Here is a 16872-nt window from a genome sequence, read left to right on the forward strand (position 1 = left end):
GAATATAATAATTCCAATCCCAAAGAAAGCAGGTGTTGACAGATGTGAAAATTACCGAACTATCAGTTTAGTAAGTCACAGCTGCAAAATACTAACGCGAATTCTTTACAGACGAATGTAAAAACTAGAAGAAGCCGACCTCAGGGAAGATCAGTTTGGATTCCGCAGAAATGTTGGAACACGTGAGGCAATACTGACCCTAAGACTAATCTTAGAAGAAAGATTAAGGAAAGGCAAACCTACGTTTCTGGCATTTGTAGACTTCGAGAAAGCTTTTGACAATGTTGACTCGAATATACTCTCTTTCAAATTCTCAAGGAGGCAGGGGTCAAATACAGGGAGCGAAAGGCTATTTACAATTTGTACAGAAACCAGATGGCAGTTACAAGAGTCGAGGGATATGAAAGGGAAGCAGTGGTCGGGAAGGGAGTAAGACAGGGCTGTAGCCTCTCCCCGATGTTATTCAATCCGTATATTGAGCAAGCAGTAAAGGAAACAAAAGAAAAATTCGGAGTAGGTATTAAAGTCCATGGAGAAGAAATGAAAACTTTGAGGTTCGCCGATGACATTGTAATTCTGTCAGAGACGGCAAAGGACTTGGAAGGGCAGTTGAACGGAATGGACAGTGTCTTGAAAGGAGGATATAAGATGAACATCGAGGAAAATAAAACGAGGATATTGGAATGTAGTCGAGTTAACTCGGGTGATGCTGAGGGTATTAGATTAGGAAATGAGACACTTAAAGTAGTAAAGGAGTTTTGCTATTTGGGGAGCAAAATAACTGATGATAGCCGAAGTAGAGAGGATATAAAATGTAGACTGGCAGTGGCAAGGAAAGCGTTTCTGAAGAAGAGAAATTTGGTAACATCAAGTATCGATTTAAATGTCATTTCTCAAAGTATTTGTACCCATACGTGGAACTGAAACGTGGACGATAAATACCTTAGACAAGAAGAGAATAGAAGCTTTTGAAATGTGGTGCTATAGAAGAATGCTGAAGATTGGGTGGGTAGATCATATAACTAATGAGGAGGTATTGAATAGGATTGCGGAGAAGGGAAGTTTGTGGCCACAACTTGACTAGAAGAAGGGAGAGGTTGGTAGGACATGTTCTGAGACATCGAGGGATCACCAATTTAGTACTGGAGGGCAGCGTGGAGGGTAAAAATCGTAGAGGGAGACCAAAAGATGAATACACTAAGCAGATTCAGAAGGATGTAGGCTGCAGTAGGTACTGGGAGATGAAGAAGCTTGCACAGGATAGGGTAGCATGGAGAGCTGCATCAAACCAGTCTCAGGACTGAAGACCACAACAAGTACAAGAAAAAAATCGTTACAATTTCTGGCCCATTCCATGTTATTTCTTCCGAATTTCCTGATTTCTGACATAAATATTCTTCCCAGTGCCTGCGACAGTGGAAACAGATGGTTCAAATAACTCTGAGCACTATGGTACTTTACTGCTGAGGTCATCCTTCCCCTAGAACTTACAACTGCTTAAACCTAACTAACCTAAGGATATCACACACATCCATGCCCGAGGCAGGATTCGAACCTGCAACCGTAGCGGTCACGCGGTTCCAGACTGAAGCGCCGAGAACCGCTCGGCTACTCCGGCCGGCCAAGCCCAGGCGTAGCGTCAAGTTTTGTACCGTGCACTCATCAAGGGTACACGAGTGGGCCTTCGTCTCCGGAAGCCCATGTCCATCATGCTTCGTCGAATGGTTCGCACTCTGACACTTGAATTTGTTGAAGGATTGCACTTCTCTCACGTTGAATGACTCTCTTCAGTTGTCGTTGCTCCCGTTCTTGCAGAATCTTTTTTTCGACCGCAGCGATGTCGGAGATTTGTTGTACCGGATTCCTGATACTCACGGCACACTCGTGGAATGGTCGTACGGGAAAATCCCCACTTGATCGCTACCTCAGAGATGGTGTGTCCCATCGCTCGAATGCCGGCTATAACACCACGTTCAGACTCACTTAAATCTTGATAACCTGTCATTGTACCAGCACTAACCGATCTCACAACTGCGCCAGACCCTTGTTGCCTGCAGGTTTGACTCCTGCGTCGGGCATGGATGTGTGTGATGTCCTTTGGTTACATAGGTTTAAGTATTTCTAAGTTCTAGGGGACTGATGACCTCAAAAAAGTCCCATAGTGCTCAGAGCCATTTGAACCATCTGATAAATTCGATGTGGAACAGAAAATTAGAACAAATTATCGAAACACTTTGTGCTAAGCAGCAAAAAGGAGGTAACTGGTGCAGGCACCTGTATGTTGATTTTACTACAATATATAAAAGCGCCCAATTTTCATTTAGTTATCGATTTCGTATGTAGTTAGTGGTGAAATTAGAAAGAACTTGCGCTTATGTTTTCTTATGGTCCGTTTGTGTGGTATCTCACAATTTTCTGTGCACAGTGTACGTCGAGAACACACACACACACACACACACAGATATATATAGGGTGTTTCAAAAATGACCGGTATATTTGAAACGGCAATAAAAACTAAACGAGCAGCGATAGAAATACACCGTTTGTTGCAATATGCTTGGGACAACAGTACATTTTCAGGCGGACAAACTTTAGAAATAACAGTAGTTACAATTTTCAACAACAGATGGCGCTGCAAGTGATGTGAATGAAATAGAAGAGAACGCAGTCTGTGGGTGCGCCATTCTGTATGTCGTCTTTCTGCTGTAAGCGTGTACTGTTCACAACGTGCAAGCGTGCTGTGGACAACATGGTTTATTCCTTAGAACAGAGGATTTTTCTGGTGTTGGAATTCCACCGCCTAGAACACAGTGTTGTTGCAACAAGACCAGGTTTTCAACGGAGGTTTAATGTAACCAAAGGACCGAAAAGCGATACAATAAAGGATCTGTTTGAAAAATTTCAACGGACTGGGAACGTGACAGATGAACGTGTTGGAAAGGTAGGGCGACCGCGTACGGCAACCACAGAGGGCAACGCGCAGCTAGTGCAGCAGGTGATCCAACAGCGGCCTCGGGTTTCCGTTCGCCGTGTTGCAGCTGCGGTCCAAATGACGCCAACGTCCACGTATCCACCTCTATACATACAAAATTCAATAGCGGCAACCCCTCAGCGCCGCTACCATTGCTGCAAGGGAGACATTCGCTAACGATATAGTGCACAGGATTGATGACGGCGATATGCATGTGGGCAGCATTTGGTTTACTGACGAAGCTTATTTTTACCTGGACGGCTTCGTCAATAAACAGAACTGGCGCATACGGGGAACCGAAAAGCCCCATGTTGCAGTCCCATCGCCCCTGCATCCTCAAAAAGTACTGGTCTGGGCCACCATTTCTTCCAAAGGAATCATTGGCCCATTTTTCAGATCCGAAACGATTACTGCATCACGCTATCTGGAAATTCTTCGTGAATTTGTGGCGGTACAAACTGCCTTAGACTACACTGCGAACACCTCGTGGTTTATGCAAGATGGTGCCCTGCCACATCGCACGGCCAACGTCTTTAATTTCCTGAATGAATATTTCGATGATCGTGTGATTGCTTTGGGCTATCCGAAACATACAGGAGACGGCGTGGATTGGCCTCCCTATTCGCCACACATGAACCCCTGTGACTTCTTTCTGTGGGGACACTTGAAAGACCAGGTGTACCGCCAGAATCCAGAAACAATTGAACAGCTGAAGCAGTACGTCTCATCTGCATGTGAAGCCATTCCGCCAGACACGTTGTCAAAGGTTTCGGGAAATTTCATTCAGAGACCACGCCATATTATTGCTACGCATGGTGGATATGTGGAAAATATCGTACTATAGAGTTTCCCAGACCGCAGCGCCATCTGTTGTTGACAATTGTAACTACTGTAATTTCGAAAGTTTGTCTGCCTGAAAATGTACTGTTGTCCCAAGCATATTGCAACAAACGGTGTATTTCTGTCGCTGCTCGTTTAGTTTGTATTGCCGTTTCAAATATACCGGTCATTTTTGAAACACCCTCTATATATATATATATATATATATATATATATATATATATATATATATATATATATATATATGAGGCAATCTACATATTTTTGGTAATTGCCACAGTTACCATATGCAGGAGACAAGTTTGAAGAAATTAACTGATTCGTTGTGTAGCTTGTCACTAACAATTTTTTCTCCTTGCTTTCTCAAAAAAACTAAAGAAATTCTTCGACAAGCTAGACAGTGGTTTCTCAAATGTTTCTCCCACATGTGAGAATTTTCATAAATATGTACATTTGCCCATTGGAAAGAAAAAGTAATCGATAATTTAGTAGTCAATAGCGGTAAAATAAAAAAGACATTTTACTATTTACAATTGTAATTCAAAACACTGTGACAACTCTGTGTACAAGCTTTTTGTCAATCCATAGTGTCAGTCCGCCCCCTGTAGCTGAGTGGTCAGCCCGACAGAATGTCAGTCCTAAGGGCCCGGGTTCGATTCCTGCCTGGGTCGGAGATTTTTTTTCTCCGCTCAGGGACTGGGTGTTGTGGTGTCCTAATCATCATCATTTCATCCCCATCGACGCGCAAGTCGCCGAAGTGGCGTCAGATCGAGACACTTGCGCCGACGGAACGGTCTATCCGACGGGAGGCCATAGCCACACGACATTTACATTTAACCCATAGCTTTATAGCATGTTTTGCAATCAACGCATGTGTGATATTCTATATAATGGAGGAGGCACAATAAATGTACGTAACCAAACAAAAATACCATTTCTAACATTAGCATTAAAAAAATCCTCAGAAAAAGTTCATCTCGGCCGATTTTCCGATTGCAGTCTAACTTCGAAAAGACGCAAGAGAGGCAGAAAATCACACATGCAAACATCACCAAACACATTCATGTAAACAAATGCGCTTGAAAATGAGAATAAATTCTGGAAACGCGTTGTGCTAAGCAGCAAAAAATGTATAACTGGTGCAGTTTTTATTATTTACATCACGAATGACACAGCTGTAGGCTTTACCACATCATCTAATATGATGAACGAAATAAAGTCAACACAACAAAGCACAACCACAAACATCGAAAACGTTATGTAAAAATGGCATAGTACAAAGAGGAAATACAGATGAAAAAGGGAATCATTTTCCGAAAAGCGTGCCCGCATCTCGTGGTCGTGCGGTAGCGTTCTCGCTTCCCACGCCCGGGTTCCCGGGTTCGATTCCCTGCGGGGTCAGGGACTTTCTCTGCCTCGTGATGGCTGGGTGTTGTGTGATGTCCTTTGGTTGGTTAGGTTTAAGTAGTTCTAAGTTCTAGGGGACTGATGACCATAGCTGTTAAGTCCCATAGAACTCAGAGCCATTTGAACCATTTTTTCCGAAAAGCGTCGCGTAAAATTCGAATAAAAGAAAATCGTGACTAGTAGCAGAAAAGATATTTGTAAAAAACCCAACATTTGCTAATTTTGGTGCCGTTTTTGCCAAATCAGTGCTACTTTGTCGCCTAGTTCATTTTTCGCTATTTTCTCTTTTAGTGCTGTATACGCTCCAAGGAAAAAAAAAACTCCCGAATGTTTCGCGGATTTTAGAGGTTAAATATACACTCTTTTTTTCGGTTTTTTCATTATTTTCTCTTTTCGTGCTGTATACGCTCCAAGAAAAAAAAAACTCCCGAATGTTTCGCCGATTTTAGAGGTTAAATATACACTCTTTACCAGATAAAAGTGCACTCTTTTCGTGTTAAGTGACAGTATACTTCACCTCGCACCTGTAAGACTTATCAATCCTTTGAATGGCAAAAATTTTATACACCGGCGTACAACTTCCGGCACTTTACAAAACGAAAAAAAAAAAAAAAACGTGTTTTGGAAAGATTTTTCGTGCGAGGCTACATGTGGAGTGCATATTTTCGGATTACAAAACTATAAATACCAATTCCACCAAATTTCCGAAAGAAATCCACATTGCGATGTACTTCCGCCAGCCAATCATAGCTCACGTCACGTCATCTTGCCAGCCAATGACAAGAGTATACGGCACGTGTTGTAGTTAGCTAGTATAGGACACGTGTTAACAACATCACCGTTAACTAGAGCGAACACACAAATAGGAAAAATGAATTAAATTAACATACATACAGTATAGACACAAGAAAAGGTAAGCTTTCTCATGTAATATTGGTCGTCTTTTGCGTATGTTACCCTTTAAGAAATATCAAACACAAACGTCCCACTAAAATTTTAAATACCGACATAAACAGCTGGTTTTTCTGGAACGTAATTTTTCTTAGCGACTGGTCCTCCAAGTGTTAAATTCTGAATGAGAGTCAAACGCTCTGTGATTCAAGAAATTCATTGCACATTCTCAAACCTAACATAATTTATTTTGCCTAAAAGGAAAATCACTTTAAAAGTACAGCTTCTCAAAGGACCAATACCGATCTGTTAGAAATATAAACAGTTGTGACATCACTGCCTTCGAGGCAGTTTATTGTTTCAAAGCACTACATAGTCTTTGGCCTAAAATCTTTGACACAGGTCGCTGTCGGCAAACGCTTGTGTATGCACTGTGTTTAACTGTAAATGGCGCGTTTTCTTTGCAACTCCAGTTTTATTTTGGTGTTATTCTATCGTCTATGTTTTACTGCAGCAGTATTATTCTACAGTCAAAATCACAAAAATTTACCCGAAAACTCAAACAACGAAAAATTCTCTGAAATCTAAAAAAGTCTAGTTTTCCCCCGTTTTCTCTGGCATGAAAAAATTCCCAGGTTTTTCCCGGATTTCGCGGTAGTCCCGGGGCGTATACACCCTCATGTTCTGCCAGTTTCCATGTTTTTTCCTTTCCTTCGTTTTTTCGAATTTCGGAGTTATTTTTGCAAAAATTTGGTGTAATTTTATGCCAAATTTGGTGTAATTTTATACCCAAATTGGGTGTCATTTTATGCCACATTCAGTGTCATTTTGTGCCAATCTCGGTGTCATTTTTTGCCAAATTCGGTGACATTTTTTGGTAATACAGGTATCACTTTTTGACAAATTCGAGACTATTTTTTTGCAAGATTCATTGTTTTATTTTGCCGAATCAGATGTAATTTTTGACCATGTTTAGTGTCTTTTCTGCCAAAGTCGGTATCATTTTTTGGCAAATTCGGCGCTATTTTTTTTCAAGATTCAGTGTTCTGTGTTGTCAAGTTTTTTTTCTTTTTTAAAAAAAGAAGCTGGAACGTTACAATAAATAATTTCGGTGCCGGATGGAATCTTATGATCTCTGTCGAAAACAGTAGATGTATTAAGATTGATGTTGTTCTTACTTTTTTAGCATTGATTAGAGTTTGGGCAGATGGGCGTTTGGCTGTTCGTTATTTAATTATAAGTGTTCGAGTGAAGAAAATGGTGGGCATAATTCCTGTTATAGTCCTGTGGCATCTTTTATGGCAGAGAAGATGAAGGCATAAATGAAAACGGATTAATTCCTGGCTCGTGTCGGAAGTGACCGCCTGCGCGTACGTAAATATTAAGAGAGTAATTCCCAACCTTGTCAAGAGCTTGCCAGTCTTTAACTTTTCTGTTTCGCTGCCAGAACTTAAAAAGAGTCATAGCCTTGTCCAGATCAGGTCATCAGAAAAGCCCTCTGCCCCATGGACATCGACCTAAAGCGAGGCAGATTTTTCTTCTTTCTTTCTAGATCGTAAAACTAACAATAATCATGAAATATGGCGCCAAGAAGTAACCCGTTCGTACCTCTCTCGCTAAATCCCTCATGTGTGCTTCGACTAACGATTCCATCGAGAATGATCCTCAAATTGCGGGCACAGTTGAATTTCAAAATTATTAAATTATTTTTCTTTCACTGTGCAATCGACAATTTTTCTATCCCCATCAGTAAACGCACGTCACACAGAAGGAGATTTTACACAATGTCGCAGTCACTGTTTGCCAATTTCGGTGCTATTTCTGATGTCACATCATAGTTCGTTACGCAGGCAATGAGCTGTCATCTCCAGATTATACACGAACCTCAAAGGAGGTAAATGCCATTTCAGTATTCAATGACTGTCAGTTACGAATAACGGTAAACGGTCGGCCTCAGATGTATACAGGGTGGCGCAGGGAAACGGAAATTTCGAAATAACGTCATTTCCATGAATAATTTCATAAAACTAGTAATTTATTAACGAAAGTGAATGTATTCAGTATGCCATTATTCAGTGTGTCTTTACAATCAAAATGTCCAAAAGTGTCTCTTTACTTTTTAAAGATGACATCGGAGAGACGTGCTCCCATTCGGCGTTCACACTCTAACAGCTTGTTGCGAAAACTCTGGAGTGCGCGGTGTAGCAAATCTTGGGGAATGGCAGTGATTTCGTTTTCAATGTTCTCCTTCAGTTCGTGGATTGTTGCAGGACGTGTACGGTACACCTTGCCTTTAAGGTGTCCCCACGGGAAGAAGTCGCACACACTGAGATCAGGGGATCTCGCAGGCCATGCAATGTCACCGTTACGTGAAATAATGCGTCTTTCAAACAACTGACGAACTGCTGCCGTCGACTGTTGAGCAGTGTGTGACGTGGCTCCGTCCTGCTGAAACCACACGTTTTCGACGTTAAGATTAAGCTCGTACAGTCTCGGTGTAAAGAATGTTTGAAGCATTTCAACATATCGAGCGGATGTTAATGTCACTACCATCCTCACGTTCAAAAAAATAAGGGCCGATAACACAATGGCATGATAGGGCACACCATATTGTGAAAAATGGTTCAAATGGCGCCTAGAACCGCTCGGTCACAGCGGCCGGCCCATATTGTGACCCTGGCGCTATGTAGTGGTCGCTGGTGAAACTCACAAGGATTGTCCTGTGCCCGATAACGAAAAAATCTGTTTGTTCGCGAATCCGTTCAGGTGGAAATGGGCTTCGGATGATATCCGTAAGTTACCAAGGAAATTCGCGTCCTCGTCGATTTTAGCCATACGTGACGCTGGGTCTCGTTTATGTAAGTGTTGCGCAATCTGCAACTTATAAGGATGGAAGTCTAATTCGTGCAGTATTCTTTGTGAGCTTCCTCGCTTAATCCCTAGCGAAGATGCACGCTGTCGAACGGAGCGGCGAGAACTTGTCTCGATTGCAGCTCTAGCAGCTGGGGTACGTACCGTTGGAATGCCACCTGGGGGCTTCTTTTTCAAGGCAGATCCTGTTTCTTCACAATTACGCACCCACGTTGTAGCCGCATGCGCAGATGGGACACGTCCGTGGCGACCAAGCTGGTAATGCTGTCGAAATGTTCTCACTATCACCACTTTTGTGAAACGCTGTGGCAGCTACTGCACGTTCCACACCAGTCCAGTTCTCCACGATTACTAAGTGGCAATGCGTTCACATCAATTGTGCAAAATTTCGAACATCTGCCGGCGCTACAGTGCTGCCAACTGTAACGTTCAAAATTTCCCTTTCCCCTGCGCCTCCCTGTACTACATTTACTATCCGAGAAACTGACAAATTTCAGGCTTTTCCGTAAAAATCGCCGATTTCGCGTTATTTCGCAAAAAAACGCCAATTTCGCGAAATTTTCTGGTCTTTAAGCATATACACTCCTGGAAATGGAAAAAAGAACACATTGACACCGGTGTGTCAGACCCACCATACTTGCTCCGGACACTGCGAGAGGGCTGTACAAGCAATGATCACACGCACGGCACAGCGGACACACCAGGAGCCGCGGTGTTGGCCGTCGAATGGCGCTAGCTGCGCAGCATTTGTGCACCGCCGCCGTCAGTGTCAGCCAGTTTGCCGTGGCATACGGAGCTCCATCGCAGTCTTTAACACTGGTAGCATGCCGCGACAGCGTGGACGTGAACCCTATGTGCAGTTGACGGACTTTGAGCGAGGGCGTATAGTGGACGTGCGGGAGGCCCGGTGGACGTACCGCCGAATTGCTCAACACGTGGGGCGATGAGGTCTCCACAGTACATCGATGTTGTCGCCAGTGGTCGGCGGAAGGTGACGTGCCCGTCGACCTGGGACCGGACCGCAGCGACGCACGGATGCACGCCAAGACCGTAGGATCCTACGCAGTGCCGTAGGGGACCGCACCGCCACTTCCCAGCAAATTAGGGACACTGTTGCTCCTGCGGTATCGGCGAGGACCATTCGCAACCGTCTCCATGAAGCTGGGCTACGGTCCCACACACCGTTAGGCCGTCTTCCGCTCACGCCCCAACATCGTGCAGCCCGCCTCCAGTGGTGTCGCGACAGGCGTGAATGGAGGGACGAATGGAGACGTGTCGTCTTCAGCGATGAGAGTCGCTTCTGCCTCGGTGCCAATGATGGTCGTATGCGTGTTTGGCGCCGTGCAGGTGAGCGCCACAATCAGGACTGCATACGACCGAGGCACACAGGGCCAACACCCGGCATCATGGTGTGGGGAGCGATCTCCTACACTGGCCGTACACCTCTGGTGATCGTCGAGGGGACACTGAATAGTGCACGGTACATCCAAACCGTCATCGAACCCATCGTTCTACCATTCCTAGACCGGCAAGGGAACTTGCTGTTCCAACAGGACAATGCACGTCCGCATGTATCCCGTGCCACCCAACGTGCTCTAGAAGGTGTAAGTCAACTACCCTGGCCAGCAAGATCTCCGGATCTGTCCCCCATTGAGCATGTTTGGGACTGGATGAAGCGTCGTCTCACGCGGTCTGCACGTCCAGCACGAACGCTGGTCCAACTGAGGCGCCAGGTGGAAATGGCATGGCAAGCCGTTCCACAGGACTACATCCAGCATCTCTACGATCATCTCCATGGGAGAATAGCAGCCTGCATTGCTGCGAAAGGTGGATATACACTGTACTAGTGCCGACATTGTGCATGCTCTGTTGCCTGTGTCTATGTGCCTGTGGTTCTGTCAGTGTGATCATGTGATGCATCTGAGCCCAGGAATGTGTCAATAAAGTTTGCCCTTCCTGGGACAATGAATTCACGGTGTTCTTATTTCAATTTCCAGGAGTGTATATATATGCCAACGGCCTCGCAGCAGTGGCAACCCCGGTTTTCTTTAGATCACCTGAGTTAAGCCCTGTCGGGCTCGGCTAGCACCTGGATGGGTGACCGCTGTTGGATAGATGAGCGCACCGAGACCTAGTGAGGCCAATTGAGGAGCCAGTTGACTGGAAACTGACAACGGCTGGGAGAATGCTGTGCTGGCCACATGCCCTCCGTTTTTTTTTTTTTTTTTTTTTGTGGTTTTAGGGCGCAGGCCGGCCGGAGTGGCCATGCGGTTCTAGGCGCTACAGTCTGGAACCGAGCGACTGCTACGGTCGCAGGTTCGAATCCTGCCTCGGGCATGGATGTGTGTGATGTCCTTAGGTTTGTTAGGTTTAATTAGTTCTAAGCTAGGCGACTGATGACCTCAGGCGTTAAGTCGCATAGTGCTCGGTGCCTTTAGGGCGCTCAACTACCGTGGTCATTAGCGCCCACACTAAGTTATGAATGCACTGCGAGACACAAGGGTAAAACAGCAACTAAAAGGGACAACACAATAAAAGGCACATTAACAGGCAAGGGATTAAAAGAAAACAGCATAATCAAATGTCCTTAGACAGGTTTGTCAAATGGATAAAACGAAGAACGCGAGCAGGTGCTCCTCTGTCATCCGCTAAAATGCTATGCAGAATGCATTGCAGGCCAAGATCAACGCGCGGTCTATTAAAATTCGGACAGGACGTTAAAATGTGGCAGCTCTTTGCCTTTAAATATGTCTGCCTGTGTCTGTATATGTGTGGATGGATATGTGTGTGTGTGTGTGGGGGGGGGGGGGGGGGGGGGGGGCGCGCGCGCGCGAGTGTATACCTATCCTTTTTCCCCCTAAGGTAAGACTTTCCGCTCCCAGGATTGGAATGACTCCTTACCCTCTCCCTTAAAACCCACATCCTTTCATCTTTGCCTCTCCTTCCCTCTTTCCTGACGAAGCAACCGTGGGTTGCGAAAGCTCGAAATTTTGTGTGTGTGTTTGTGTGTTTTTTTATTGTGCCTATCTACCAGCGCTTTCCCGCTTGGTAAGTCATGGAATCTTTGTTTTTAATATATATATATATATATATATATATATATATATATATATATATATATATATATATGGCATTTCAACTCTTTTTTTTTTCATTCTGTATTCGCTGACTTTGTGGGTTTACGAGGGGAACCCCTGAGGCTTCCGATAATTTTCGTCTTGTGTTCGACTGTCGACTAGCCGACAGTATATATATATATATATATATATATATATATATATATATATATATATATATATCGGAAGCCTCAGGGGTTCCCCTCGTAAACCCACAAGGGCAGCGAATACAGAATGAAAAAAAAAAGAGTTGAAATGCCCTATCGCCATCCTATATCACTCAAGAGGAAATGGTCACTTCCGCCATGCCGAAACCTACCCAGTTCTTTTAACAGGCAGAAGGAATGGATCCAAAAGAAACTCTCACAACAGACGACCAATATTCTTTTTTTTAATGTTGAAAATTGCCAATTTCGTGTGGCACCAGGTGGCTGGAAATCTACACCCCTACAGACAACAAAAAAAGGCTCTGAGCACTGTGGGACTTCTGAGGTCATCAGTACCCTAGATCGTAGAACTACTTAAACCTAGCTAACCTAAGGACGTCATACACATCCATACTACAGACTACAGACGGCTTTGTCTGGATGCTCATAGCATAAACACATAATATGTAAAGGTGTTTTTATTTTTTTAAATTACCGCTACCTGTCACAAACTTTGTCAACTATTGAAACTTCCTGGCAGATTAAAACTGTGTGCCGGACCGAGAGTGAACTCGGGACCTTTGCCTTTCGCGGGCAAGTGTTCTGCTAACTGAGTTACCCAAGCACGACTCACACCCCGCCCTCAGAGCTTTACTTATGCCAGTATCTGTGAGGACGGGGCGTGAGTCGTGCTTCGGTAACTCAGTTGGCAGAACACTTGCCCGCGAAAGTCAAAGGTCCCGAGTTCGACTCTCGGTCCGGCACACACTTTTAATCTGCCAGGAAGTTTCATATTAGCGCACACTCCGCTGCAGAGTGAAAATCTCATTCTTTGTCAACTATTGATTTACTCATTTATCTAGCTACATGTTTCGAGGGTTATACCTCATCTTCAGGCTAAATGGCATTACATCTGTATGACCTTATTGTAAAGTTGTTTTTGTAACGCCATTTAGCCTGAAGATGAGGTATAACCCTCGAAACATGTCGCTAAATAAATAAGTAATACAATAGTTGACAAAGTTTGTGACAGGTAGCGGTATTTAAAAAAAAAAAAAAAAAACTTTCCATATTTCTTGACACAGTCACCGTCGAAAAATAGTCAAAATGGCTTAAAAAAATAAAAATAAACACATAACGTGTCACAGACTGACCGCTATTTGTCGAGCTGCTATTTTCTCGGACACAAGTGTTCATAAGAGCGACTAGCTTGAATTTGCTCATTTCGTATCCAGTCATTACAAGAAAGACGGAAGAAAGATTGTTATTTTACGTCCTGTCCACAGCTAAAACCGAGCGAGGTGGCGCAGTGGTTAGACACTGGACTCGCATTCGGGAGGGCGACGCTTCAATCCCGCGTCAGACCATCCTGATTTAGGTTTTCCGAGGTTTCCCTAAAGGGCTCCAGGCAAATGCCGGGACAGTCCCTTTGAAAGGGCACGGCCGATTCCCTTCCCCGTCCTTCCCTAATCCGATGAGACCGATGACCTCGCTGTCTGGTGTCCTTCCCCAAAAACAACAACACAGCTAAAAGTATGGGAGATGCAGCTTTGCACGTATCTCTTACTACTTGAGGAGAAGGAAGCCACTGTGGCCCTGTTAAACAGCCACGCTGGCGTTTGCATGGAATGACTTGGATGACTGAGAAAACTGTTACGTACATGGTCGACTCGAGAACTGAACCCGGGTCTCTCAAACGCGAGATGTGGGCGTTAGCCGCTACAGCACTTTGCTCAGTCCCTGTGGTTACATTGCTGGACTACTACTCACTGAGACACTTCACTTTAGGAGAAACGATCTATGTGAAAGAACCCTTTCAAATTTATCTTTTCTTTGTAAAAAAAAATGCAGTAGACCAAATGTAGTTAGCGATGTGGGCTAAAAGTAACTAGTTTTAATACAGACATTGATATCAAAAATCCCATTGCGTTCTTGTTAACATTAACCCCTAGTTTTTGAGTTTTCATCTAGCTGTGACAGCAAAGTGAGTATAATAAAAAAATTTCTTTATAAAAAAAATATTTTCCAGTCTTTCTTCGACATTACATTTTACTACTCATAGACACGCGCACACATTATAAAAAGGTACGGCCAAACTTTCAGGAAACATTCCTCACACACAAAGAAAGGAAATATGTTATGTGGACATGTGTCCGGAAACGCTCACTTTCCATGTTAGAGCTCATTTCATTACTTCTCTTCAAATCACATTAATCATGGAATGGAAAAGCACAGCAACAGAACGTACCAGCGTGACTTCAAACACTGTGGTACAGGAAATGTTCAAAATGTTCCCCGTTAGCGAGGATACGTGCATCCACCCTCCGTCGCACGGAATCCCTGATGTGCTGATGCATCCCTGGAGAACGGCGTATTGTATCACAGCCGTCCACAATACGAGCACGAAGAGTCTCTACATTTGGTACCGGGGTTGCGTAGACGAGAGCTTCCAGATGCCCCATAAATGAAAGTCGAGAGGGTTGAGGTCAGGAGAGCGTGGAGGCCACGGAATTGGTCCGCCTCTACCAGTCCGTCGGTCACCGAATCTGTTGATGAGAAGCGTACCAACACTTCGACTGAAATGTGCAGGAGCTCCATCGTACATGAACCACATGTTGTGTCGTACCTGTAAAGGCACATGTTCTATCAGCACAGGTAGAGTATCCCGTATGAAATGATGATAACGTGCTCCATTGAGCGTAGGTGGAAGAACGTGGGGACCAATCGAGACATCACCAACAATGCCTCCTCAAACGTTCACAGAAAATCTGTGTTGATGACGTGATTGCACAATTGCGTGCGGATTCTCGTCAGCCCACACATGTTGATTGTGAAAATTTACAATTTGAGCACGTTGGAATGAAGTCTCATCCGTAAAGAGAACATTTACACTGAAATGAGGATTGACACATTGTCGGATGAACCATTCGCAGAAGTGTACCCGTGGAGGCCAATCAGCTGCTGATAGTGCCTGCACACGCTGTACACGGTACGGAAACAACTGGTTCTCCCGTAGCACTCTCCATACAGTGACGTTGTCGACGTTACCTTGTACAGCAGCAACTTCTCTGACGCCGACATTAGGGTTATCGTCAACTGCACGAAGAATTGCCTCGTCCATTGCAGATGTCCTCGTCGTTCTAGGTCTTCCCCAGTCGCGAGTCGTAGGCTGGAATTTTCTGTGCTCCCTAAGACGCCGATCAATTGCTTCGAACGTCTTCCTGTCGGGACACCTTCGTTCTGGAAATCTGTCTCGATACAAACGTACCGCTCCGCGGCTATTGCCTCGTGCTAATCCATACGTCAAATGGGCATCTGCCAACTCCGCATTTGTAAACATTGCACTGACTGCAAAACCACGTTCGTGATGAACACTAACCTGTTGATGCTACGTACTGATGTGCTTGATGCTAGTACTGTAGAGCAATGAGTCGCATGTCAACACAAGCACCGAAGTCAACATTACCTTCCTTCAATTGGGCCAACTGGCGGTGAATCGAGGAAGTACAGTACATACTGACGAAACTAAAATGAGCTCTAACATGGAAATTAAGTGTTTCCGGACACATGTCCACATAACATCTTTTCTTTATTTGTGTGTGAGAAATGTTTCCTGAAAGGTTGGCCGTACCTTTTTGTAACACCCTGTATATTGGTGGTCCATTGATCGTGACCGGGCCAAATATATCACGAAATAAGCGTCAAACGGAAAAAACTACATCAACGAAACTAGTTTTGCTTGAGGGGGGAAACCAGATGGCGCTACGGTTGGCCCGCTAGATGCCGCTGCCACAGATCATAAGTCAAACGGATATCAACTGTGTTTTTTTCAAAAAGGAACTCCCATTTTTTATTTCATGTTTGTGTAGTACATAAAGAAATATGAAAGTTTTAGTTGGATCGCTTTTTCCCGTGCGTCTTGAATTTCTTTTTGTGGAGCGAGTCTTTCTGTCGTTATTCCAAGGACTGACGTTTCGTCTCTGGGTCGTAATGGTGTACCCACGTTTCGTCTCCTGTCACAATTGAATGGAGCCACGCGGGATTAGCCGAGCGGTCTCGGGCACTGCAGTCATGGACTGTGCGGCTGGTCCCGGCGGAGGTTCGAGTCCTCCCTCGGGCATGGGTGTGTGTGTTTGTCCTTAGGATAATTTAGGTTAAGTAGTGTGTAAGCTTAGGGACTGATGACCTTAGCAGTTAAGTCCCATAAGATTTCACACAGACTTGAACATTTCTGAACAATTGAATGGAGACATGCGTCAACTCCATTCTCGTAACGCAAGAGGAGTTCCTGGCAAATTTCAAGTCTGTGCGCTTTCATTTCAGGAGTCAGCATCCGGGGTACGCATGGTGCACAGATCTTCCGACAGCCAAGCAAAGCAATAATGTGACCCACACGTTCTTGTGAAATGCCGATTGTGCTTGCAGTTTCTCTCTGTGTTATACGACGATTGTCCTGAATCAATCTGTCAACATTTTGCTTGTGAAACTCGGTGGTTGCTGTCACAGGACGTCCAACTCATTGTTTGTCACGCAGGTCAAATGTTCCCACCTCAACATCTTTTAACTTACTCGCCCAACGATGCACAGTACTCCAATCAACACAATCACCATAAACGGCTTTCAATTCTCT

General features: G+C 44.5%; 1 protein-coding gene across 2 annotated transcripts in view; it reads right to left on the reverse strand.

Annotated features, from left to right (window-relative positions):
* Positions 1–16872, reverse strand: part of LOC126295334 (alpha-mannosidase 2) — a 923615-nt gene that overhangs the window by 140950 nt on the left and 765793 nt on the right. The gene's annotated exons all lie outside the window — the stretch shown is intronic.

This window comes from Schistocerca gregaria, chromosome 11 (genome assembly GCF_023897955.1).
Source record: "Schistocerca gregaria isolate iqSchGreg1 chromosome 11, iqSchGreg1.2, whole genome shotgun sequence".
In the NCBI taxonomy this organism is placed as follows: domain Eukaryota; kingdom Metazoa; phylum Arthropoda; class Insecta; order Orthoptera; family Acrididae; genus Schistocerca; species Schistocerca gregaria.